Genomic DNA, 24,710 nt, shown 5'->3' on the forward strand with positions numbered 1-24,710 from the left:
GCAGAAAAAGAATGTATTTTTATTTCTAGAGAAAAAAATAAAATAAAATGAAATAGTATAGATCATTTGGAATGCAATTAACAATTCAAGATGGACTCACAATAAAGGTCGATTTTAACGAAAATTGGGAAGCTTAAACAATGAACAAATTCAATGAAAGCATCTTGAATTTGCCTGAAAAATGCATGAAACATTAGTGTCCTGTAGGAAATGCAGCAAATGCAATTTACAACTTTTTTTTTTTCGATCGAAAATAGCGACACCGTCTTTGTCCGGTGCGCGCACGTGCCATCGCCAACCTTATTCATCTTCATCGAATGCGCCGACAGTTTGTACAAGGTTTTTTGGATCGCTTTCCCATCCGCCGCCGGTAAGGGAAATTGGTGGAAAAAGTGAAAAACTATTACTGGGGTCCTTTCCGTTTTAAGTTCGTAGGCTGAAATTTCAGCCTGTCAGCTGTTTGCATTGTATAGCAGTTTTCGAGCAGCTATCTAAGTAGGTATAATAAGTACAGATGGGCTTATCCCTAGGTGTATGAATTTAGAAGTCTGATTTTTATCGCTTCTGTTTCTGAATTAAAGATTTTAAGAGTATTTTGAGTATTCGTCAAGCCTGCAGAAAGCTTGTTTGAACAAAAGTTTTCACAAATCCTGTCAAAAAGAGATATTCAAATTTGGTTATAAAAAACATGCTATGAGACCACCTGGACTGCATACACTTTGATTCTAGATTCCACCACGTGATCTCTTTAATGCACCTTGGGGTAAATGTAAACAACACTGTGTTTTCGAGCAAGTACTCGAATCTAATTTTAACTTTGAGGCTAGAATAATCTAGACTGAAAATTGCAGGCTAGTTTTATGTGTAGTTTTGTATGGAGTGTTTACATGATTTCAGCCTCCAAATGTCAAACTCAATACAAAAAACTAACTAGAATCGTGAAGGGCCCCACTGTTATTAATCAAGCATTGTCGTCTACCATAGCTGGACAGCACCGGGAAGGCATTTAGTGGGCACATTTTGTGTTATTCTGTATGAACAGGAAATTAGTGACCATGGAGAGAATTTGCCTGCTGGAGATTGAAACTTTGCACGAGCGCGTAAAGGACCCGTAAAGGTTCGAGAAAAATAAATGATTTTACAAACTGTAGATTATGAAAAGTGCTTGGTAATGATTGTTGCTTATCACGGGTCGTTTGCTGTATAGCGTGATCCCTTCTTTGGGACATGGCATGAACCGTGGAGCACCAATCTCATTCAAAACATTAGCACCTCATAAGCAGATGCATCTATTTTTGTTAATATGAGTGTTCCATACCCGAGGCACTATGAAAACCAGCCAACCCTACCTTCTGGCACCTGTGGTATGCATTATTCATGGCTTTGTAAACGCATTGCACATCACTTATTTTTTTTCGGGAAGGTCAAATAGCGGGAAAGGAAATCGGTTGCCAGTGCTAGTGAATTTGACTTCTCACAGACGTGAAACACGTCGTATTTTTTATGAATTCCTTCACCTATATTACGGAATATTACACCTCTATCACAGGAATGACCAGATACAAGTTTGGAGCTTTCTATAATAAAAAGCAAATCATTGATTTTTGTTCACTTGCTTTAAACTAAGAAGGGCCTTTTAAATATTGAGCTAACTTATTCACTTAAAACTTATTGTATCATATGTTTTTGCTATCGCACTCTCCGTCGCCTCAGCTGCTACCGTGTCTTCCATGTGTAGTTGCTTGCTTTCTAATAGTCTCTTCGAGGAACGGTTTAGAATCACGTGAATCAAAATGTAATAGATAAACGGATTCAAATCGAATGCAATCATCTACGAGCAAACATTTCATTCACGCTGTCACCTACCAACTCCGCCTTTTCTTGCTTCCCACGTTAATGTCCACGATGGACGTTGTAGAAGAGAATGTCATTTTCTTCTGAAGTTGCAGGTCTTTCCAGCCTCTGCGTCACCGCTTACCTGAAACGAAAAATAGACAAATAGAAACAATTAATCAAAACCCAATCTCGGAATGATCAACGATCGACCTGTCACTTGATCCACGTTCCACGAAAACTCGAACTGAGCAATCAGTCTATGGACATTTAATTAGCATTGCAAAATCGAAAATGAACGGAAACTACACCGGACGCCTTAATTTTCTTCGCACCAGTGTCGAAAATCGATTCCGTCGCAATCTAAAACATTTTGACTACTAGAACATCCTCGAGCCCCACTTCCGGAGCTTCGTCGACACTCTGCCGGGCGTCTACAATGAGGTAAAAGCAGTATTTTAGCAGTACAAGAGGGTTTGAATAATATATCAAACAAAGATTTTCATACTTAAAATATTAAATGGAATGTTACCAAGATATCTCGGGGAACAAATAGTTCTAGGGACGGATGTGCATCGTTACCCTACTCGTAGATCAAATGAACCGAGAACACCAAGCATTAAGAGCTCAGAACTCCTTATACTATAAGGGAATCCGAATGTATAATTCGATGCCAAGAGAAGTTGTTAACGCCACAAGTCTGGGTAATTTCAAAAAGGAATGTGCACTGTATGTGAAGCAGGCTATTTAGTAATGTGGTCGTGAAGTGTTTTAGTACAGTAGTATAGTGTAATGTAGAATGTATACTTCTAGAAGTGCTTGCTTGTTTGTATTATGTTAAAGTAGTTAACCGCATTTATCTACTTGACGATGATGGTGTATTTTTAATTTGTTTTTGTTTAACAGCTTTTATGAAAAAAATAAGATAATTTAAAATTAAAAAAAAAAATAATGTGAGTCTTCAAAGATTCGAGACACGCGCGTATAGTGGACTTTGGGGTTTAGACCCTCTGATTGTAAGATGATAGAACTTAGCGGCACCCTATCGGATTCATTAGTGGGTCGAAAACACTCAAACATCCACTCGAGTGTTATGTAGAAATTTTACTTTCATTTTTTATACTTAAATATCTTAAAGATAATTTCGTCCTTCTCGAATCTTTGAAGGGGAAAGTGGAGGGACCATCATCATCATCATCATTTCAATTGGATTTTTATTCATCCGATGTAAAAATCCATGATTCTGGTCCCGAGAAACGAATTAGTTTCGTTACCATATGGGATCAAAGTGGACGACCGAAAATGCTGATCGCAACGTCCGCTGCCCAGAACGGATAGTTGAAGCCATTTTTTTCCTGTTGAAGCCGTGTGGTCCTCAAAATTCAAGACCGGAACAACTCGATTTAAAGATTGCTTTCGTTAGGAGTTTGGTTCATGAAAAATCTCTCACCTTGTAAGATCCAACAGTCTTATTGCATGCATCGCAGACCAAGAGAAAGAGTGTGTACTTGTGTGAGTGGGATATGTGTATGTGCAAGAGCAAAAGATACTAACGTATCAGGTCTAGACTGTGCGTAGCTCTGGCAACTCACTCTATTGTTTTTTGACTCACAAAAACTCTGTTTTGTATCCTCAGTAGAAAATTTGCTCAAGGTGCAACTAACTATGTGATACAATTATCATACTTTATCATCTCTGGGGCTCATGAAAATGGGCTCATGGAACGTACGCACTCTTAGCAAAGCCGGAGCCTTGAAACAACTAGATGACGCCCTAGCCACACTGAGCATGGACCTCGTAGCTCTACAAGAGATTCGGTGGCTAGGGAACGGTGTGCACAACAGGCGTGGTAAGCAATGCTACGACATTTACTACAGCTGCCACGACCGCCACCACGTGCTCGGAACGGGTTTCGCCGTAGGTCCCCGGCTGAAATCCGTAATCATAGATTTCAAGGCTATAAACGATAGGCTATGCACCCTGCGCATGCGAGGCAAATTTTTTAATATAAGCCTCATAAACGTTCACGCCCCTACCGAAGATAAAGAGGAAGAGGAGAAGGACCTTTTTTACGGCCGCCTCGCTAGAACTATAGATGCGTGCCCCAGGCATGACCTCAAAATCATCCTGGGGGACTTCAACGCAAAAGTCGGTAGGGAGCCAATGTACCGCCAATACACTGGCTGTCACAGTCTGCATGAGCACAGTAACGATAATGGTAGTAGATTGGTCCAGTTCGCCGCAGCGAACAATCTGGTTGTAGGAAGTACCAAATTTGCGCGGAGGGACATCCACAAAATGACGTGGGCGCACCCGGATGGCGAATCCTTCAACCAGATCGACCACGTGTTAATAAGCCGCCGACGACAGTCGAGCCTGTTAAACGTCAGAACTTATCGAGGAGCCAATATCGATTCCGATCACTACTTGGTTGGCTTAGTGATACGTTGTAGAATCGCCCGCCCCCGCGCCAATGGGGGCGGAGAAAACACGCAGCCTCGGCTCAACACGGACTCTCTAAGGGACATTACTGTCCAACAGGAATTCAAAGCCGCTTTAGACGAGTCTCTACTACCAGAAATCAGATATGAAACTACGAGCGAGAGGTGGAACGCTCTAAAAACAAAAATAATAAACTGTGCAAGAAATATACTCCCACCACGTCGTGGCAACACCAAATCTGGCTGGTTCGACGATGAATGCAGATTAGTGACCGAACGTAAGAATACTGCATACCGAGCAATGCAGCAACGGCATAGAACGCGGGCATGCGCAGAGGAATATTCACGGCTCAGACGCGAAGAGAAACGAGTTCACCGCTCCAAGAAGCATGCTTTGGAAGAGCAAAACATGCGGGAACTCGAGCAAACCAGAGAGGCGTACGGACCGACACGAAAGTTTTACCAAGCGATAGCAGGTCACCGAAACAACGTTGTACCTAAGGTAACCTGCTGTCGCAACAAGGATGGAGATCTGGTTAGTAACCAGCCAGAGGTCCTCTCGCGGTGGGCTCAGTACTTTGATGAATTACTCAACGACCAGTTAAACGAACAGCTAGAAGCGCCACTAGCAGATAGTGTCATGCTACTGCCACCTAGCATAGAAGAAACACGAAAGGCTATCCGTCGGCTGAAAAATAACAAGGCACCCGGAACCGACGGAATTGCAGCTGAACTGGTCAAGAATGGAGGTGCACGACTAAAAAACGAGATTCATCAAATTGTTACTGAGGTGTGGGATAGCGAATCGATGCCTTGTGATTGGAATCTCGGCATCATCTACCCCGTATACAAGAAGGGAGACAGGTTGGACTGCAACAACTACAGGGGTATTACGGTGTTGAATACTGCCTATAAAATATTCTCCCTGATCCTTCAGGATCGCCTTGTCCCGCACGTCGAAGAGATAGTAGGAAACTATCAAAGAGGATTCCGAAACGGAAAATCAACCACTGATCAGATCTTCACCATGCGGCAGATCTTGGAGAAGATGGCTGAATACAGAAACGACACATACCATCTCTTCATAGATTTCAAAGCCGCATACGATAGCATAGCCAGGGTAAAACTGTACGACGCTATGAGCTCATTTGGAATCCCGGCCAAACTGATAAGGCTAGTTAGAATGACTATGACCAACGTCACATGCCAGGTGAGGGTGGATGGAAAACTCTCAGGACCTTTTGCTACCACCAAGGGTCTGCGCCAGGGGGACGGGCTTGCCTGTCTCCTATTCAACTTGGCGCTAGAGAGGGCCATCCGCGACTCGAGGGTGGAGACTACGGGAACCATCTTCTATAAGTCAACCCAGATCCTGGCATACGCTGATGATATAGACATCATTGGTCTGCGGCTCTCCTATGTAGCAGAAGCCTACCAAGGGATTGAGCAGGCGGCAGAGAACCTCGGATTGCAGATAAACGAGGCAAAGACCAAACTGATGGTGGCAACATCAGCGGACCTACCAATAAATAATCCAAATCTACGTAGGCGTGATGTACAGATAGGTGAACGCACTTTTGAAGTCGTCCCAGAATTCACCTATCTTGGGTCAAAGGTCAGCAACGACAACAGTATGGAAGTTGAGTTGCGCGCAAGGATGCTGGCTGCCAACCGGTCATTCTACAGCCTGAAAAAGCAGTTCACCTCAAAGAACCTGTCGCGACGGACGAAGCTGGGACTATATAGTACCTATATAGTACCAGTACTCACATACGCCTCTGAGACATGGACACTGTCCAAATCTGACGAAGCCCTCTTAGCCGCGTTCGAGAGGAAGATGCTCAGAAGGATACTTGGCCCCGTATGTGTGGAAGGACAATGGAGGAGCCGCTATAATGACGAGCTATACGAGATGTACGGCGACCTCACTGTCGTACAGCGTATTAAGCTCGCCAGGCTCCGGTGGGCTGGCCATGTTGTACGCATGGAAACGGACGACCCAGCCCGTAAAGTCTTTTTAGGCCGTCCACAAGGACAGAGGAGGCGTGGTAGGCCCAAATTGAGGTGGCAAGATGGCGTGGAGGCGTCCGCCATTAAGGCCGGGATAACGGACTGGCAGACGAAGGCGCGAGACCGTGAGCGGTTTCGGACACTCCTGAGGCAGGCCAAGACCGCAAAGCGGTTGTAGCGCCGGATAAGTAAGTAAGTAAGTATCATCTCTGAAAAATATTTAGTATTTCTATTTTTGATAAAGTTAGTTTCAAAAGCAGAAGGATAAAGAGGAAATATATGTTTAATAATTTCAGAATAGAATAGAACCCTTGGAATTCTCCTCCAAAAAAGCCTCCTTTGACTGCACAGAAATTTCAATCTATAAACAATAGCACCTAGCACAACAAGCGGTAAGAACTGGCTATTTGGTAAAGAAATCATAGATGCTGCCCACAACTATCAAATCATTGCTTGTGATACTGTGATTGCAGCAAGGAGCCAATTCTTTGTAAGCCAATTCTTTGAGGTTTGTAATAATGACTGTGATTATAGCTTCATAAAGAGTTCAGATATTAAAACGCGCCAAGCATTCAAAAAATTTAATCCAACTACGGAGAGGTAATAACCCAATTTAAAGGTGTTCCATGTATGATGGAGGCCCGTTTTCGTAATTTTATTGTTCAACATCATTTTATGACGTTATTTTTTATTATATTTCGATTGAATTCGAGGGTAACAAATGATACACTATTATTGGCTTCGCCAAATAACCATCACAATGGCGACACCTAATTACAGTTTCTGTCTGAAAGATACTGAACGAAAAGTAGGGTATTTTTCAAATGCGCGAATATTAATAGATAAACTGTTCCCATAATGTTGAAAGAGATAAAAATATTTCGATTTGTGCTGTTCAAATTGCATGATTTTTCACGATTCTATTTTGGCACGGTCTCATAGTTCAAATTAACACCTAGTTAACGTAGCTAAATTTACATTTGTTTACAGTCGTACACTGTTTTGTCGATCTTCATTATGAAGAACATTTTTACAAAGTTTATGAGTTTATATTTTCAAAAATGTGCTTCTATTGATAATCGGACAAGAAACTACAATACATTGAATTTCAAAAATAACCAATTTTTTATATAATAACCTATATCCGGAAAAAAACCCACTGTGTGGTGGCTAGTTGGCCAGGATTTTTCATGCTTAAGAGCTTTGGATGAATAATGAGCGGAGAAATGAATGTCGTGTGCGGTTCGATAAACTACAATCATTTTTATAATGAATATCACTTATCCATCCGAAACAAGTTCATCATCTAGTTATCTGTGGATAATTAGGAATGATTTTATTCCGCAATATCTTAAGTAATCCTTCATTACAGCTCAAAACCTCTCAGCCTCTGGAACAGTTGCCACTCCCTTCCGTCTTAGTGGTTTGCTGCGACCAGTCGTTAAACGATCACTAACTCCAATATTTCACCACGCGTGAGCTTTAAAACATCCCATTAAACCCACTAACCGCTCCTGTCAGTGCACTGTGTGATCGAGTTGGCCGGTGGTTAAAAGCCAGAAAATTAAATTAACGATCCTTCCCGGCAAACGAATTACTCGCATCACAATTTGTCTCGGTGCGGCAGATATCCCAATTCACTTTCGACTTGGGTTTTTCATGGGTCCTGGTGCGGGCAGAAAATAGAGCCCCCTTCTAGTAAAGGTTTTTTTGCTGACTGGAGTTCTATCCTCCTTTCTTTTGCGCACTAGCTATCAATGATGGCGGTACATTTGGAGCACAGCAGCGAGCAGCGAAGATTTTGAGTGACAGATAAAATCACTTGCCGTGGCTTTTAAGTGCAATCCATGCATCCGCAACCGCACCAATACATAAGACACAACGATGACGTTGACGTTCAGGTTTTTTTTCTGGGACAAAAAAGCGCTTTGCCAGTGCACATTGATTCCCCCAAGCCCTTCCTGGAATATGGGGATTTTACTGTTTTCACTTTGGTCACGTGACCGGGGAAGGGCTTAAGCGATGGGCTGACATGTTTCTGTTGAAAGTATGAGTGTGAAAATGTGTAGAAGAAATACTCGTTACTCATTAGATTCCCGGTACACATACATACACACATATACCAAAACAAAGATTTTATCAGTCAACAAGTAGTGGGAAAAGATGAAAGTGAAGAAGAACGTAAGGAAATAACTTCCAAGGTTTTTTCACATCACACCATCATGCCACCAAACATCACTTCCCTCATGTAGGCATTGCCATAACTCCATACAGCCAAAAAACTTTACGGGAATTGTGAGGCTTCCTTGGTGCTCTCACGGGATAGCGGTGGGGATTAACTTGGCTTTGTGGAATGTCTTTACACAACTTCACGGTCAAAGCCAGATTACACAGATCAGATTAGTACCTTTCGTCGGGAGGTATAAGCCAATGCTTTAGCACCAACTCAACGCACTTCTCGTATGGCTTAGATTGCAAATCCGACAAAATGCCAACAGAAAACATTTGGTTTGGAGATTCAATTTTATAGAAACTGATTACCGCCCGACCGGCTCCCACTAGGAGGATATGTACACTATCTCGATGCACCGGCGCGATGCATACCATTTCCCTGAGGTCGTCAATAATTAATCTTTCATAGATTCATGTCGTCTTTAATTGTTTCACGAAACTATCACACCATCAGGGAAGACAACACAAAATGTTAAACGTAAAAATTGTTCATTCAGCATGGATTTTGAAGAGAGCAAATGAGGAGTTTAGCCATTCATGTGGGCTATCGTTGACTTCCGTGATATCCCACAAACCCGTGCGCAGAAGTTGATGATACATCTAAAGCCAATTCGATGGAAATACAAAATTATGCGAAGTACACGACGTCTTCGGAGAGAGCTTTTTGTTTCAAGTCGCATGGTGGTATGAAATAATGCGGTTAGGGTTGTGATGTGATATATGGTATAGAGTTCAGCAAGTGGTATGCTATATACGTTTGGATATTCGTTATGCTTCTTAAAGTAAACGGTACTGAAACATAATAGGTGTAGGTGTTCAAACTAGTGATGTACAAAAATCTGCCACATGCATGACGCAGCTTCCTAAGCCCGTATCAACATGAATTCGTGCCAAAAAAGTCGACTACCACGAACCTGGTTGAATATGTAACCTATTGCACTAGTTAAATTGATGCCGGAGCTCAAGTCGATGCAATTTATACAGATCTGAAAGCAGCATTCGACTCTCTTCCGCACGCAATTCTTCTCGCTAAACTCGATAAGCTAGGAGTTCCCAGCCCGCTCGTACAGTGGTTTAAGTCTTACCTAATTAATCGCACATTCATCGTGAAAATTGATAAACACATGTCCAAAGAAATAGTCAGTAGCTCGGGTGTGCCACAAGGAAGCAATATTGGCCCGCTTCTCTTCATATTGTTCATCAACGATGTTACCCTCGCTCTACCTCCCGACAGTATCAGTCTGTTTGCCGACGATGCAAAAATTTTTGCGCCTATTCACAACACAGGTGATTTTACATTGCTGCAAGACTGCATCGAAATTTTCTGTTCGTGGTGCAAGCGTAATGGATTGACTATCTGCATCGAGAAATGCTACTGTGTGTCTTTTAGTCGATGCAGGAGCCCAGTCACTGGGACCTACTTCATGGACGGCACTGCAGTTAATCGACAAAATCATGCCAAAGACCTGGGCGTTCTGCTTGACTCTAGTTTGAACTTTAAACAGCATATCGATGACGTTGTAGCCAGAGGAAATCAATTACTTGGCGTGGTTATCCGAACAACTAATGAATTTCGCAACCCCATGTGCATCAAAGCTGTGTACAACTGTATCGTTCGTTCGGTTCTGGAATATTCGTGCGTAGTCTGGAGCCCAACTAGCGCTTCTTCAATTGCTCGACTTGAGGCAATTCAACGTAAGCTCACGCGATATGCCCTACGTCTACTTCTCTGGCAGGATCGCAATAATCTTCCTCCGTATGCTGCGCGGTGCTGTCTTCTAGGCCTTGAACCTCTTTCGGTTAGAAGACGTAATGCACAGTGCTCTTTCATCGCTGGATTGCTAAATGGCTCTATCGACTCATTGCCTTTGTTGTATCGAGTCGATATCTATGCACCATCCCAAACTTTTAGGTCTAGAAAAACTCTACGACTCGCTCAACCCCGTTCCAGCGCTGGTCTGCCTGACCCTATGTTCCGCATGTCGGCTGTCTTCAACACTGTCTCGGATTGCTTCGACTTCGACATCTCGACTCAGTGCTTCAAGGAACGTCTCCGGCTTTTGCCGTGGCCGCAGTGAATTGCGATGCAAATCTTGTTTTTGCTATGTATTTTCTTTTATTGAACTGTTACATCTTAATTAGGCCATACGGCCCGTTGAAGATTAAATAAATAAATAAATAAGAATAATAATAATAATAATAATAATAATAATAATAATAATAATAATAATAATAATAATAATAATAATAATAATAATAATAATAATAATAATAATAATTATAAAAATAATAATAATAATAATAATAAAAATAGTAATAATAATAATATTAATAATAATAATAATAATAATAATAATAATAATAATAATAATAATGATAATTATAATAACAATAATAATAATAATAATAATAATAATGATAATAATAATAATAATAATAATTGATAATAATAATAATAATAATAATAATAATACTTATAATAATAATAATAATAATAATAATAATAATAATAATAATAATACTAATAATAATAATAATAATAATGATAATAATAATAATAATAATAATACTAATTATAATAATAATAATAATAATAATAATAATAATAATAATAATAATAATAATAATAATAATAATAATAATAATAATAATAATAATAATAATACTAATAATAATAATAATAATAATAATAATAATAATAATAATATGAGTAAGGGATGTACTCCTAAGTGGATGTAAGGGGTGCTGTGTTGAAATATGTACTCCTAATCTTTTCTGCTGCCTTGTTAACATACACGTATATAAACCAATCACCAAGTCGACAATATCGATAAGCGTAATTTTTAGTAATTGTTTCATCCGTTTTGCGACACCTTATGATGTTGCTTCATTCTAGACTTGATTTAACGTTCTTGACTTTTACCTTCTAAGGCCAGCATTATTGACACATTATCACGATTGTTGTATTTCTTAATTAATCTTTTCCAATGGTTGAAGAAGCTGCTTGAAGTCTTAATGAAACGATTAAGGAGAAAATTACAGCTCACTTTGTAAACGAGTACTAAAAGGGATGTCTTCATTCATGTTAAAAGACATTCATGTAAAACCTACATTGATCAGAGTCACTGGATTTTCTCATTATCTAGATCACAACATTACCACTAGCCGTTGTGTCAGAGTCAGAGGGAATGATAGGTTTATCAAACTTAACACCAGGACACATAAAACAGTATTGTCGAATGGCCATTGGGGTTGTTGTTGCTTTAAAGTAAACATGTTTTGTGGCCTGCCCGGCACATGTTTACCGTTGACGAATGCGATGACAAATCGCTACTGGCGTGAAGAAATGATCAATTCCTGCTGCCTGTAAGAACCAACATACCACAAAAACCAACAAAACAACCACATACATACACACTAACGCGGTTGAAGCACAGGTGGATACAATTTTATTAGGATTCATGATGAGAAACACGGAGGTGGATTCAACGAGTGAAGATGAGCGACACATCACACTGTTCGCTGAAAGGTGGTTGGGATGCGTGACGACTGAGACGAAATTGAAGCAATTGTGATCGAAACAATATTTGGCGGTAGTAGGATTGTTTGTGACACGAAAAGTCTACACGGATGTTTACATTCAAGCCACACTCAAGTGCGATGTGTGTGTTTGGTTCCGGGTGTGTGTGTATGTGTTGAAGTCAGCGGGTATTTCCGGTAGGACGTGTTGAGTAACTTTCTGCCATTCACTACGAAATGGCAGGCTCATGACATCAAGACACATTAATTAACACTCTGGGCGCTGTGTGGCTCGCTTTGGAATCGCAGATTTTTCACTCTCCTCCTCTGTGATTGGTCTCTCAGCAATTCTCAGTAGGGCGAATCGCAGCGGGAAGAAAGAGAGAGCGCATATTGCAGAAGCGGCATCGTACGTGAGGATCGGAAAGAGAGTAAACGATCGTAAGCCAATGCAACGCACTCATCACTCTCTTATCTTGTATTGTGTTCTCCGCAGAAAGCTAATGCAAAATGCCAGAGCCCAGAGTGTTAAATTTATCCTTTTCCGTGGCACGCTTGCACTCGCTTCGAAGGAAGCAATCTAACCGAATAGCGATGGGGCTTTGCGCCTCCTGTTAATGGATAGTCATTTGGAATGCAACGGGATAAATTATTTCTTTCGAGCCTTGTTCTGGATTGTCTGCACAAACACATAGCGTCAGCACACAAAAAAAGCAAACAATGATCCCACTCTTCCCAGTGTCTTCATCGGTTTATGCACGCAATTTCTTCCAAAGCATTCCGATTGGATAGCCAACAGCTCGCAAAGTATTGCGACATGCTCACAAAATTTTGCAGTTCGTTACAATCCTTACAACGGCAGCTAATCTGGAGAAAATTCTGCCTGCATCCTCCCCCTGTATCCTTTCATTACATCACATCTACACGTTGTGAATCCTGCGAAAGAAAAGAAACGATCGGTGGATAAATGGCTTCGCTCCGTCCATGATGCACTATCATGCATCTTTTTGCCTGACTGTCATGGTGTTGCTAACAGCTTCCCTCGTGTTTTGTAACGAGACAAGAACGTGTGCTGGGTATCCCGCTTTTTATTTTTTTACTATAAATCGTTCGACTTTGCACTTGAATTGAACAAAAGTTGCGCAAAAAGCTAACAACCATCCTCATCGGCAGTTGGAGCCACCGAGAGAATACTTATACGCAGATGGTTCAGCTTATGCCATGTAAAGAATTGTTGAAACATACCCTCCTTCACGCGGGTTTGCCCCGTTACCGACGGTAAGATTGTCACTACAACCAAAGCTTTTCTTTTCATGAGCGTGATGCTTCTATTCGTGATGCGTATGCAAACATTCTACCGGAGAATGGCGGAGCAAAGGAAGGCTGACAAGAATCCTGAGGCAGAAAGAGGCCAAGATTTCAGTCATTAAACCCATTCTCCCACATGTTAATAGTGTGCTATACGGAGAGTGATGCATGCTGATAAAAATTTATGCAGCTAACTAATTGCTGCCTTAGAGCAATATGGTCGTTTTAATTGTCTGCCTAATGCCAAATGCTCTAAGGTTTTTTTTATCTCATTTGCCTTTCCTCAGGCCCATTTGAGTGAGGTAAGATTATTAGAACTTCAAGTGGAATAAGCAATACTTTTGTCTTCCCTTCTAAATTAAAGTATACCTGTCATACATGTATTTCTCTTCCGCTTCAGTAAATATGACTAAAAATTTCATAAATATGTTGTTCTCCTATAAAAAAAAACATTCCTGTGCTACGTTGAAGAAGCTGGTTTTGCAGTCAATGAGCTTCTGTTCAGCTTAATCGTTCAACCGTCAAAACCGTCTCGCATAGCACATCGTTAGAATGTTTACACCTAATTGAAACCAGACTGCTCCAGGTGTTTAAAGGCCACAGCAAAGCCATTGCAAATCTCGTCTGGCTGCTGATTTGTGCTTTGTGCTCACCCGTGGTTCAAGACGATGAAATGTGAGACAAAAATTTCAGCAGAAGCTTTTTCCGGCTAAAACATGATACAGTTTATCTCCTCGCCATCAAGAAAATGAAAGTTTTTCCCGTGCATCACTGGGAAAGCTGTACAACAAAACGAACGCAAAAAGAAAGATCAAACGAAAAGCTGTGCTTCGACTCGGGTCTCAGACAAGTGTTTGTTCGTCTAGTAGTCTAGAGTGAGTATGTCAAGGGTAGGCAGAGGGAAAGGAACGCATATCATAAACATACCGAGACATGCGGAAATGGTGACATTCTAATGTGGTACGCATACCTAAGCGTTCTTCCTAAGTTTACCGGGAGCCACCTGAAGGTACTACACATGCCAATGCCGCATGAATAATTGATGTCGTGTAGGATTTTATGCAGGTTCGATTTCGGGAGTGGGTCCAGGAAGATTGTCACACAAAAACCCTCCGCGGCATGTACCGTTATCAAGAAAAGCAGCTACCCATCATAATTGAATCTAAACTCGTTTATTCTTATCAATTTTTCCATATTGGTTAATCGGTCCTCGGTGCATCTTTTAGCACTAAGGAACGGTTTTACGTAAAAGCTGCTTTTACGCCATAGTCGAATACCAATCCAATTCGATCCATTTATCCAGCACTCGGTCGGTAACGTATAATGACGTTTATCTACGTTTTATTTACGGTCCATTTAATACTCACTTTAAGTTGCTGTGAAAGTGCGGGAGCAAGTAAACTGCAATCCCTTGAGGGCTATGCAATTTATTTAATCCAATTTTCTTCATACTTTAACTCACTGACAAGAAACAGTAAGAGCGGTTTAAACAGATGCTTTTTTCCGTTTTTTTGATTTGATAATGAAGAAAGCAATTTGTATTCCGAGAAATAAGACCTTTCCACTCCAACATTCACTTAAGCTTTGGAGGACATAAAACGGTGCAGAAAGTGTCTACTGCAAAGGGAACAAGTTTGATTTCATAGCTAGAAACGAATGATCAATTCTGTGTAAACGTGTTGAAAAAATGTTCCTTCGTTTTATTTTGCGATGTCGCATGCCATATCATGCACTAGCTAACAGCAATCTTTCTATTTTTAGTTTTCTGCGTTGGGTTGTTCACTTCACAACAATCTTCTTCAAAGGGAAAAAGTATTGCTAACTGCTCTGGCAGTTTAGTTTTTTCACGCTTTCGTCCTTTAGCCTCAACTTTCACTTCCAGTAGAACTCATGATGTGGCGGATCTGGACAGCAAGTGGATTTGTTTCAGGATTTGCTCTTAAAGGCGTGGGGCAACTAAACCAAGAAACAAAAACCCTCGTCTTTAAAATGTATTAACTGCCTCTAGTTTGACCAAAGGGTCGGTCTCCGATAAAGGGAAGATGTGGTAGCCAGCAATAATGTTGAGCTTTTTACTAGCACTTCAGGCCTGTCAGCGTTGGTCGGTTGCGCGTGCCACCGTGGAGGTGTGTACCGTGTAAAGAGCAGCTATTTATTTAACTTATACTCCGTCAGCGGATGAATCAAACGAGACGAGATGAATCAAATTCTGCGAAAAAAAAGCAAATGATGCAAACAGAAAAAGAAACAAACATCCTACACATTGCACAAAGAACCTCCTAACCCAGTTTAGAGCCTGCAAATTGCGGTGTGTTGTGCTGCCAAAAACAACGAATACCAAAGCATCCACTGACTAAAAGGCACATAAAACACAACACGCTACTCAACAGATGCCCAAAGCCGTGCACCGGTAGTCGACGGATAGTTGTGTAATATAATCCTAGGATCACCACAGCCCACCCTAGCATCTTTCAAGTGCCTGTTGTAAGCCCACATTCTGGTTTTGCCTCAGTCAAAGCTCTCGATCTCATTTTCATTAGGAAAGTTTTAGGCTAAATTTATTTGCACCAAAGAAGAAGCTGTGGGAAAGGTTGAAATCAACACCGGCAAACGTGCCTTCCCGGGTTCAGTGATCCTTGGCTACGTACGCCAGTACGCCGTTACCACCCTCGCTTTTCTCATGCACCGCGAAAACAATCAAGAAAATCCAATTATTTGCAAATGGAATCATTTTAATTTGTTTCATTATTAGCTGAATGTTTGTTGGTTCTTCTTTGCCATCTTTTATCTGTGCGTGCAAACGAAACCGTACCGATTCCGTGATCCATTTCGCATGCTCTCAACGCCCGAGCAGAGAAAATCAAAGTTTACAAAACAACCAACTCAACACCAACACGAGCGACAGCATGGCTTGTATAGTTATCTTTCTTTTTCTAGCTATGAAAAGTAATATGCATGCTGTGAGATGAAGAGCTAAGATGAGCTAAGATATTCCAATTTTCAAATCACTTTTCACAGCTTTGAAGCCAACCGGGAGAAGCCATTTGAGAGCTCCACAGCTCGGACAACTCCGTCTGATGAATGGACCGGCCAGAGCTTGGTGGGTTTGAAAAATTGTTTTGATTATAACATCTTCCTAACTCAACCCAGCTCCATTCCAGCAATTGTAAATTTGTGTTGAACGTTTGATAACACTTTCTCTCGGAAGATTTACGACTGCCATGATGTAATAAAATGATCAAGATAAGGTACGATCACTGCTTTGTCTAAAACTAACACATTCTCAATGACTCATGATAAAAAAGAGCGCTTCCACACAAGCGCCTCTCTCAGCCATGTTTTGCGATGTTTTCTTTGAATGTTTTCACATGTTTTCAAGCAGTGGTCCTCAGTTGACCTTTGTGTCACTAAAACACCGATTCGCACTTGCTTGCTTGGCGAGGGTATAAGATAGGAAAGGTTCTCAAACTACCCTGTCAGAAACCAAGATGCTCTAATACAGGTGAATGGGGGTTCTAGAAACGGAACTCACGATAGGCTTTATGGTTTCCTGACATCGTGCACGACGAGGGCTGATTTTTTCTGCGCCAGCTTTGTGAAGAGAAGAAGAAGAGCAACGTGAAGTTTAAGTGTGGAATTTGCAACCGTTGTTTTCTGATAGATTATGACGCGAATACAAGTGCTAAAATTAGTAGCACCCCTGGCAATCAATCACACAGAAAATTGTTTTCGAAGCAAAAGCAAAAATGTGGCGCAATGCTTACGGCGAACCGAGTCTCCTCTTCTTCCCAATAAGAATGTTTGTGCTACATATGATGAGCATGTTTTTTATTTATTTATTCTCTTGCTCCTTATATTAATTTGTATTAAGGGAAAAAATAACACGATGAACAAAGCCTCCAATTCACTGGCTAGCAGCTACCTGCGCTCGACCCGTTTCTCAGGACGCCTTGAGCAACCAGGCGTCTCCATCGAGGCGATGAAGCTTTTACCATGAAATGGCAGCTTCACTTGCATGTCAATTCTTATCGGCTTTGTATCGAGAAATGGGGGCATTTTCTCAGTGAATAACGATCTATAGGAGAACGGGTGGTTTCTCTGGTTGACTTAAGCTGATTCAGAATTGAGCCTTGAGTTTGTTCAAGGGAATGTGGGGCTGAACCTTATCGGAAGCTGAGCAGTTTACCATCCAGTTGATGAAACTTATTAACACTCTGGGCGCTGTGAGGCTCGGTTTGGAATCACAGCTTTGTTCACTCTCCTTCTCTGTGATTGGTCTCTCAGCAACTCTTATCAGAGTGTATTGCAACGGGAAGAAAGAGAGCGCGCATATTGCAGAAGTGGTATCATACTCGATGAACGATCGTATGCCAATGAAACGCTCTCATCGCTCTCTTATCTTGTACTGTGTTCTCCGCAGAAAGCTAATGCAAAATGCCAGCGCTCAGAGTATTAATATGTTTATTTCAGAACATTTGTTCAAAGTATAGACACCAATTAAAGAAATATTATTTTACATGTATCTTGATTTCATAAAGTATTTTACTTTCGTTTTGCTTTCGTTTTACTTTCGAATGGCCCCGTAATTTGACAAAATGTGTAAGTTAATCAAAGCCTTTGTTTAATACCTCTGGGTTATTACCCAGATAACAAATAATAAACTTGAACCCGCATCAGTCTGTCCTCAAAGTTTGTCTTAAATGACCGTCTATAAACCCCTCCATGTGCCATGTGCTCATTGAAAAAAGTGACTGCTCACGCTTTTTGCCCCGGGAACGTTTAGGTCATCTAAGTTTGCAATTGGTTTTATCAACATGAAAGTTTGCATTGATAAGTTTGGAATAGTTTGGACGATATGCGATCAAAATTTTTACCCGTGCCCAGTGGCGGCATGCATGAGCATGAATGTGCATGTTCTTTGCGCTTTCTCCCTCTTCCTATTTTATGTCGCCAGCGGATATTTCCGTTTGCCCTTTTTTGTATGTTTTCTTGCCTTGTATGTATGTTTGTGAGTGGATCCTTGTTTGTGAAACACTCGTATTCGGCTATGATCAAAGAACTATCAAAATAAAACAATTCAGAAGAAAATCATAAAAACTATTTTGCGGAAGGAGTCTACCACCACAAAGTGCAAAACACTCCTAGTTCCAACCTGATCCGTTGGCTTTTATGGCATCAACATTCGAGTTGCCTTGTTTGCGATTCATTCAACATTAACATTGCTGACCGGAAGCTGGTTATGTGTTTGCTCGTTCGTTTCACTTCACTTCTTAATACCAACACACAGCAGCAACAGCAACAAACTCTACACACGCTTAGTGTACACGCAGGGGCGGCAAAAGTGTGGTTGTGGCAATATTTTTATTAACTTGCCTTTCTTTACTCCCCCCCCCCCCCCCCTTTTTGCCTTAGATTCCTGCGTGAGTGACTGTTATTGGATAATTAATTATACTTTAGGGGGCTTTAAAAATTTACCGGCCAAATTTCAGGAACTGAACCGTACGTTGTATATGTGTATAAATTTGGTGGCTCTCTTACAGCGCTCAATGGGGCCGAAACGATGACAACCGAATTCTCGATAAGCCTATAGCTACTAGTGCTTGTCGTAAATAATAATTGCCATCCAGTTCCGATCGATCCGCCATGTGACCAGGATGTGGCTCTTGTAACATGTTATCTATGCCCAGACACAGCTACGTATTTATGCAGGGGCACTGCAATTTATTCTCAGCTGAGTACCGTTTTGGTACAAACGGCACAAAACAGGGAAGGAAAAACTGACACACACAATAATGAATTTGGTCTGTCTGGCATTGTGAGCAGAGTTAATAATATGGCCAGTTTGATTGCAACGACTCGCTTTGACACGATTGCGTTTATTTATCTTATTTTTTTTCTCATTCTGTTGTACCCGTTTATCGAAAATATTTATTTATCGAAAATAGGAAGCGGAAATAACATCCTTGTAAATCGATCATCTAACAGTTGTTGTGTTAGTTTAAAAAATTGTGTGCTGAAAGCAGTTGCCAATTAACACAAAAGCTTGCGTTGATAAATGTCGTGTTTACTGGAATGTTTTGCTCTGAGTCCTTAAGTTTATCATTTGGTTTGCTTCAATATATTCCTACTATGGACTTTTGATTGAGATAAACGCATACATGTTATAAATAAACCATAAACAGTTCGATAAATAAAAACCAAAACTAAGATGTGTATCTGAGAAACCCATAAAAAGATATGCCTAATAAGATGCACACTGGGAAAAGAGCCCAAACTTGCACACGCAAAAGTACGTACTGGAAAAAGCTACCGAACGAAAATGTTACGATCTAAGTGCCCCATACACCCATCAGAAACCAACGGCAACCCCTACGAAGCAAAGAGACAACAACAACGTCAAAAACATTGACCCTTTACCCTATCCAGACGATATACCGCAAGAGAACCAAGAACATTTTTTCACCCTGATGTACGCCACGGTTTGGCGAGGGTTGGCAAGGATTGCCGTTTCAATCATGCTACGCAAATGGACGCGTGCTGGCGATGGTGTTCCACCGCAGGAGGAGACTGGTAACCTTACGGGGTTGTGTCATTCTGGGGAGAGCGTAGCTGAAATCGGCAACCAAATGGTTCATGTTTTGCTTCAAAACAATGTACAATCTCTTTTCCCTATACCTAGATCAATTTAATTGTACTACCATGTGTGTGTGCCATAAGCATTGGGAGCATCAAGGATTCATGCGACCTATGGTAGAATTACAAATTCTTAAAAAAAATCACCAAGACCAAGTCACAAAAAAATTAAAAGACTTGATATACTGAAAATGAAAATGCATAAGCCCCGTCTTCGAATGGAAGCAGTACTTGAATTGGATCAAGACGATCAAGATAGCTGAATAATTGGATGAGCTGTCGGAAAACATGCTCGCTTTTCTTGCTATAGCGAGCTTACCAATTAAGCAAGAAAAAGCTATATCGAGCTTACAGCTCATCATTTCCAAGTTCATAAAACTTGTTTGGGGAATGTTTCCATTCAATCACCGTTGCATGGTTCGTTTCAGTACTGCAGAAAATCCGATAATTTCAGTTTGCGCGGTCTTATTCGATTAAATCATACAATTGAACACTCCATAGGGATTGAAGGAAAACACCACTGTGCCATAAAATTAACCAGTAATATTAGATCAGCAATCACACCACTATAAGACTTTCTGAAGTGTCTATCAGGAATACTTACGAGGGGTTCTAAATAAGAGTAGGATTGAGTAGCAAATTTTGTTGGGAGTAGTGGCGTGTTCCTTTTCTGAGCGCAATCGATTAGTTTGCGTAATGTTTTACCCGCCCCTGCTTGTATATCTCATGGAATCATCTAAAAAGCTAGATTTTTTAAGTCAAATTCTGAGTTTGATGTAGAAATTTCAAACAAAGGCGAAAGTAATTTCTTTCGTCAAATTAAGCTATTACTGTTAAACTTTCTTTTCAAGACGCTGCAATATATCCATTTGAAGCTATATGTAAATAACGACTGGGAAAAGTGTAGAATGGTTTCCCGGATGGAATTAGGAAAAATTTATGATTTTCTGTAGAAAAAAATAAAAATCGGTCGTTGATAATTCGGAGTCTTTGGACACTCTGCGTGTGCGTGTCGTCCTTACCTAAATACAGGGTGTTCGAGAAATATTAACAGTTTCTGAAGGAATAGGAAAGGAATTTTTATCAAATTTATGTTAAATATTAAAAAACAAAAATTTTCTACAAAGTTTAGCTTACCATGTTTGCCGCATTTTTTATTCGAAGTATCCCCCCTCCGCGTCGATGACCGCCTGCACCCGCTTCCGGAACCGCGCGCAAGCCCGGACAACCATGTCTCTGGGGATGGCCACAAACACGTCCTTTATTCTGGCCACCAGCTCCGCTTTGGTATTGCAGGACGCCCTGTTGGTGTCCCGCTGAACTGTGCCCCACACAAAGTAATCCATAGGATTAAGGTCAGGGGAGCTGGGTGGCCAAACGTCGGTGCTGGTGTATCGGTCGAAATTGGCAGTGAGCCATTGGCGTGTTTTTACGGCCGTATGGCATGGTGCAGCATCCTGCTGCCAAACGTACGGCCGCCCATTGGCCACCGTATTGTTTTTACGGTGTTCAGCGAACACATCGCCGCCTTCCGAATTTTGGCACGAACATGGCCGGCACGAACCATCATAACACACGTTACGCGCTTGTACAATTCGGACGGGTTCCACATATTTACGGAGCTAGACATTTTTTTACACTTCGCACAACTTTTAGCAATTGAATGACATATCAATCATTTCGATACGTCAACTCAACCCTGAGATATAAACCCAAAGGCAAGGTGTCAAATTTATCTCAAGCACCCTGTAAGTACTGATCGGCAGTATCCAAAAAATTTGCAGCAAAGCAACGATCACGCCGACAACTCGTACTCACTTCATATGGTTTACACGGCGCACTACGTTTACACTTTACGGAATGCTCTGTCCCTTTTACACTTTTCACACTAAAAGAAATTTTTCAATTTTTATTCCACCTTTTATTATTCTCGTTTTGATGTTTTGCTACGGTCAAACATCAATACTTTTCACTACTAACTCTTCAAAACTCCTTTTCTAGTGTGGAAATTATCTGTTCAAGATAACAGGCAGGAAAACTTATCAATTTAATTTACACTTTACTTTGAATGAAAATATGTATCAAAAGAATGGAAAAGAAATTAACATCATCCTACATCAACACAGGGATTAGCACAGTATGAAAACACTATTCAACGCAAAACCCTAAACGTTCTGATTATTACTCTACGACATGTAGAGTAAAACTGTATCCTTTATTCCAGATGTGACATATCTAACATATCCGGTTAGAACAGCATAGTAATAAAAACCCGTTTGAAACATACCTGATAAATGCAGTAAATGCAAACATAGAATTAAATTGTAGCTTATCGTATGGAATTTTTATCGTTGGTCTAAATAAACAAGCATTTTGGAACGGCCCAGTACTTGACTTCATCGGTAAGCGGGCAATAAAATGGCTCAGCGTAGGTCCATAATGCTTGAGAAGAAAGTAGGAAACAGACTGCATGATGCAACATGCATATGTGTAGCAATAATTGATTCCTATATGATAACAACGCAAGACGCATAGGTCATAAAATGTCAAGTGTGTTTAGAAACGTTCTAGAAATGCGAATGATTTCAAGACAAACATAAGAAGGCATAACATAACATAACTACATAACATAACATAACATAGAGGACCATAAAATCCAAAAACAAACCAAAGGAAAGAAATACAAAACAGGCTCACAAGATATACATACACATCCAACACACACAAATAATTCCAAAATATAAACCATGGTTTTCGTGAAATAAAAACAGATCGAATTAGACAGCACATGAGACTACACGTCCTTATTCATGAGCTGGGAGTGTCCCCCTAACCAAGGTAAGGCCTCTTAGCTTCAACGATTCCAGTAAAGGAAATTTCTTACAAATTCCAAGATCGCCTGGACGGTCCCAAGTCTGAAGTGAGAAGTCAAACCATAAACAATTTTTATATTCCGCAGACACGCATACATTTTGGCCTGGGAGCAAAATATATTCATAGCGAGTAAAATTTTACATACGGATGATCCGTTAAACACACAAACACCGAGTGTTTTTTATTCTATTGTGGCTTGGTAGTGCAGTTAAAATTGAATAAATTTCTCAGATTTTTTTTACAACAATACGATAGCATGATTAACACCACTACACATAGGGGTGGATCACTTCTGAGGGGAGGGGGGGATCATCATTATGCGTGTACTGTTTGCAAGGACTCTCATTACACAAACACACCACAACCTGGAACGTTGATGACGATGCACTGCGGTGCAATTATTTGGTGGATTTTGCGGGATCACGATTATCCGATTTCCGGCGGATGGCTGCTTTCTGCTCGTTCAGTGCGTATTTGTTTATCATGCCGCACAACACATCACATTTTCGAAGATCGTTGCTTGGCGCTTTTTGGTCGCGCCTAACTGTCGCGTCCCCATGGTTCCACGTTCCAGTGTGTCGTCTCAATGATAAATCGTTCTTTTTCCCCGCCCCATACCGGCACGGGATGGTTGTGCATGGCCACTGTGTAGACTGTGTATGTTGGGTACGACAGTGGTTGAGGCGTCTTCCTCATTTCCACCATTATGGTTACAGCCGATTTTACTCAGATTTTGGTACATACTTCTTTGGCTTTTTCTGAATGCATACACTCACGTACTGTGACACACGCATATGTTTCTCCTTCTCATGATGTAATGATTTTACTGACTTGCATGAGCATTTTATTGATCAAGGTTAAGTGCCGTATTCTATAAACTGATAAGATAAATGAAGCTGCTAGCATCTCTATCCCGGTATTCTTATCAAATATTCAACTATTCAAAAATTCATTAAAAAGTGTCACTTCTAATGAAATAAAAAAAGATCATCTCACGCTACAAACTAAAAAAGCTTTAATGCATCCATACAATCACGAAGTAGAGTCGTACCTTTTCACTGTCAGTGAGAACGTTTCAAGTATGTCACAATGAATGCTCTTTTATTTTTACGATTCAATAACATCGTAAAACCGATCACATTTGGACACAGTGTAACCTAGAACAAGTCCCGACTATGGTCAAAGATAAACTAACGGGTAGTAACGAATACCGGGCCAAAACCCGAATCACGAAGTTTTGGAGATTTCATTCCATTGTTTTGTTAGACGTAACGCAACATTCAACGTGTGGATGAACAAACCCCGAGCAAAAGCTCCGATTGGGAAGCTGTGAGGGCATTTTGCGCTTCATTCACGACTGTTCAATTTCGCTTCAGCAATTGTTCGGCTATTTTCATTGGCGCAGGCGCATTTTAGATTTCCCCTATCCTCTCCCCTATTTTGGATGATGCACTCGAAGGCAGTATAAACGTCTGTTTTCATTCCACGCTGCCAATGGACTTCGTGTTGGGGTAGGACAAGGTTTTCCGATTTCGATTTTGCATTTTCGTACCGTAGCAGGGCGACTGCCAATCCCCGGAAAGCAATTTTTACTAACAGGAAGAGCGATTGAATGAAAGATGAAGGACATAACAGCACTTATTAAAGCTATAATTTATCACTATGCATGCATATTTCAATATTCAAAAATTGTTTTTAATATTAACTCATTTCAAGTAAAATATCATGTGCTTAATTGTAGTGGAAGCTGTAACAATGTAGATTTACCTACTTTTTTTTTTCAAAAATGGCATTCCTTTTCCTGTCATGCGATAAAACTTGGTTTGTCTTAGGAGCGGCACAACCTCGCAAGGAAATCCG

The 24,710-nt window shown here is 40.7% G+C and overlaps 1 long non-coding RNA gene across 2 annotated transcripts in view; it reads right to left on the minus strand.

Annotated features, from left to right (window-relative positions):
• LOC133393765 (uncharacterized) overlaps positions 1 to 24,129 on the minus strand; it is a 125,978-nt gene extending 101,849 nt beyond the window's left edge. Inside the window, exons 1-2 of one of the 2 annotated variants that reach the window (XR_009766371.1) lie at positions 23,902 to 24,129; positions 21,114 to 21,989 (exon numbers count right to left, since the gene is read on the minus strand). This is a non-coding gene — a long non-coding RNA (uncharacterized LOC133393765). Of the gene's footprint in view, positions 1 to 21,113; positions 22,039 to 23,901 lie in introns of both variants that reach the window. The other variant, XR_009766372.1, reaches the window with a different exon arrangement.
• Positions 24,130 to 24,710: the final 581 nt, after the last annotated feature.

This window comes from Anopheles gambiae, chromosome 3 (assembly GCF_943734735.2).
Source record: "Anopheles gambiae chromosome 3, idAnoGambNW_F1_1, whole genome shotgun sequence".
Taxonomy (NCBI): Eukaryota; Metazoa; Arthropoda; class Insecta; order Diptera; family Culicidae; genus Anopheles; species Anopheles gambiae.